Source organism: Aplysia californica, unplaced genomic scaffold (genome assembly GCF_000002075.1).
Source record: "Aplysia californica isolate F4 #8 unplaced genomic scaffold, AplCal3.0 scaffold00004, whole genome shotgun sequence".
Taxonomy (NCBI): Eukaryota; Metazoa; Mollusca; class Gastropoda; order Aplysiida; family Aplysiidae; genus Aplysia; species Aplysia californica.
Genome location: NW_004797274.1, coordinates 677,248 through 681,236, shown reverse-complemented (window position 1 = coordinate 681,236; position 3,989 = coordinate 677,248).

The window sequence follows — 3,989 nt, the reverse complement described above, 5'->3', positions numbered from 1 at the left end:
GATGGATGGATGGATGGATGGATGGATGGATGGATGGATGGATGGATGGATGGATCGATGGATGGATGGGTAAGTAAATGTTCGTTCAGGTGGATGAACATGTGGACGACTCCTTGAATTTAATCAATAGCGAAACTTCACCTGCAGTCAAATCATGATAATCTCTATAATAGTTATTTAAGTCGCTTTGGACTCGGCTCAATTTGAAGCAAAATCTAGAGGAAACATTTTGTGAGCTTGTAATCCTCAAGTCTCATATGAAAATCGACTTTAAATGTTCGTGTTAGGTAATTTGAACGTTCGACACTTTTGCAATCTAGATTTGCGAGCAGGGATTAACAGATGTGGCCATTTTTTTTGGCTATTTCTTTAGAATCTTTGTTTCCTCGGATCAAACTGCAATTCTGCCACTGATTTGAACGACCATTTTCGTTTCACGAACCTCATTGACCGCTAGAAGTCTCAAAGAATTACAGTTACAGTAGATCACCTTCTCACTCAAGATCTGTCTGCGCATTCATCACCCATTTCATCTCAAGACTAAGTCCTGAGTCCTGAATCCAAAGAACAGCAGACAGAGAGAGATAGTGAAACAACTTCTCAAGTCTTATACATAGGTGAGGCATCGTGATGAAATCAGGCTCTCGTCAAAATAACGAAATCGATGAAAAATGCATTTTTCCACCAGTGTTGCAATTTTTATCAAAATTTGGTTTTTTGGCTAAACACCATTTATGTTCATAAGAAAACACATTTCCATGTGAATTTTACTGAAAAACCTTGTTTAAGGGTACAGAATATGTAATTTTCAGTTTTCAAGGATTCTTAAACTATTGAAGTTACCAAACTTTGGCGGCCGTTTTCTCATTATTTAACCACAGAAACCAGGCTGCCCCACCTTCTTCAATTGCAAATATCTCGACTTCTATCCAAGCCAGATGGATATTTTTGTCACGGAAAGCAAGGCAAAAGAAAAAGCTTTCAAATGATATCAATAACTCCACATGCCCAAAAATTGACGAGAGCCTGATTCCACCGCGTCGTGACACAATTAGAAGCCATAACGGGTTTTCTTCCCCTCTACAAACCTTTTCCTGAAACAAGCAAGAGGTCTTCAAGACGCTTCTTGTACCACAAGATTTACTGGCAAATACTAATATACGAGCACGTTTTCGATAAAAGCACTCAGTACTCTCTTTGGGTTCTCTTCTCTCAGGATAGGGATATGCATCAAAATAAAGCTGCCAGGTTGAGATTAGACAAAAGGGCCGGCCGAGCTGAGGATACACCGTTCAAGCTACAGCTGCTGTTTTTTAAGTCAAGGACATAATAAGTCTCTCGAGATATCGCTGGCAGGGTGAGAGAAAGGCGGCTAGCTAGATTCGCATTGGTGAGTGTTGTTCAGTTGTAATTTACGATGAGCAGCATGATAGCGGGTAACTTGAGTCGCATACAGATTAGGAAAAAAAAAAAAAAGAAAAGAAAAAGAAGCCAGGAAGACGGTTCGAAGAAGGAGATAACCTCATCAGACCGCTTCGATTACCGACCTCTCCTCCCACCCCCCACCCCCCACACCTTTTCCCCTCCGTTTTTTTAATGCCACAAGAAGCATAGTACGAAATGCTACTCAACTGATAAGGGTGATGTAAAGAAATTTGTGGATTTTAGTTTTGTTCTAGATCTATTTGTTTTAGTTTAGCATTTTAAAAAAAATAATTTTATTTTAGAAAAATTTTTTTGGGGGGGAGGGGGGTTATAAAGAGAGCACTTTGACAGAATGTGGCTATTTAGTGCGTAAAAAAATGAACTTCGAGGATAGAGAGAAAGAAAAAAACAACAACAAAAAAACAAAAGCAAGACGTACGAGTGGCATGATCCAACCACCAGCAAACTAGGATTTTAATAAATAAAGCATAGTTGTCAACAGAGAACGATATATTGAGAAGAACTATTTTTATTTTTCCATTAGACCAGTGCAGCATGCTTAACTAAAAATACTTTTTGTATGTGATATTTGGCAGTCCCTATTTGGACACATTATGTTTGCTCCTACCTTTTTGTTTATCCTCTTGTGTTTTTTTTATTAGTCTCACCTTCAACGCTTTTTTCTGAAAGTTTTCGTAATCTTGGCCTTAGGGTCAGAAGGAATTCAAAGTAGTTTTATAACCAAAACAAAAACGAAAAACCCCAACTAAACAAACCAAAAAAACCCACAAAGACCGAACCAACCCCACCCCCCCCCCCAACCCCATTCTCTCTCTCTCTCTTTTCTCTTTTTCCTTATAAGAAAAAAAAAAGGAAATTTTTATTCTCCGGTTTTCAAAACTTGACCCTTCAGCAGAAATATTCGTTCTGTAGAACCTAAATGCTGTAAAAGAGAGAAACTTGTGTTTACAGGGTTTTGATGTTTATTGTGATCCTTTTTTCTTTCTTTGGCTCCAAAGAAGAAAATGTAGGAATTATAAGAAAATCTGGTATGTTCAGAGATTTATACTCCTAGATCGCACACTGTGAAGGCGGCGTCCTCCCTCTCTACAAAACTTCTCAGTGGGTGGTTGGCGGGTGCTCTGGTGTGGTTTGCTCCTTATTTCCTATCAAACATCTATTGTCCTTATCTCTCCTTCTTCTTTTTATGTTTGTTACTCTCTTGTAACACCTCTAATCTTCTGGCGGTCATATGACCTTTATGCAGTTGCGAGCGCCGTAAAAAAACCTCTACTAAAACTGAAAACTTCGTTGAGAAGCGCTCGTACCAGGGGACCCCGCCATTTCGCACAAATGAAGGACAAATCAATCTCGCTTTAGTTGAGTGCGAGTGCGCGCTAGCATCTGATCCCCCCCCCCCTTCCCACCCTCACACACCCATACCCCCCCCCTCCCTCCTTTACCGTCCCCTTGACTCAAATTAAGTCAAATGGTGCGGGACTCTCTTTAGTGATCCGGAAATACATCAGGGTGCACAGAGTCTAGACTATTATAGTATAGTACATGTCTATGGATATGTTGCAGAGACGGCTTTCAAGAATCAAAGAGAGAAAAAATAGATCTACGCATAATTTATTATTCTTTTCAATGCCCCTGCCGAGACGAGAAAAGAATGAACAGAGAATTCCCACTAATGGCACCGTTTCGCACTTCCCACAATACCAGCGAAAATAGTACTCCGTTTTCGAGTTGGGTTTTTTAAATAAACAATGGCTACCTTTTTTCTTGTTCCATCGATCTGTACATCTAGATCTACTGTTTGAAGCCATTCGTATTTACCAACTGGAGCTGGGTAGATAAGTGATAGTTGAAAAGGTATTTGCCTTAATTAGGACATGGATATGGACTATTTATGTTTGTAAATAGCATTATTATTTCAAAAACGATTTTGGGTCAATCATTACTAGAATCTAGAATCTAGACTAGCTGGGCCCCCTTTCGATGAAAGGAATGATCGGTGCATATCAACTGAAAGTCATTGGCCTACTATATTTACACTCTACGGGAATGGAGCAATAAATCTTGAGAGAAAAGTGACACATGTGTTTCCAAGTAGCCAAATAAATAACAAATGTATAGATTGATTCTCTATTTCGCTTTCGTGGTTGTGCACTCCAGAATTTCAAAGGTGTGGAACCAGTATGCACTGTTTGTGGATGGAACTCTCACCTGTTTACAATGGCGTCTAAGAAGACGAACTTTCCCAAGATCAGATCTAAACGAAACTAATTTAAAAAACTGAAAATTAAACTACAGAGACTTCAGACTCGATATTATTACTGTGCACTCTTAAAATGATTCTGAACAACCTTTAGTTTTGTCAAATTAGAAAGTTAAGTGGTTTGGAAGTTTTAGGCGGCCAAAGTGACGAACTTTCACAAATATAATACGTATAGATTCCAGATCTAGATCTAGATGTAGATACTGTTTATTATCCCTGAGCTACGCCTTTCATCATCATCATCATCATCATCATCATCATCATCATCATCATCATCATCATC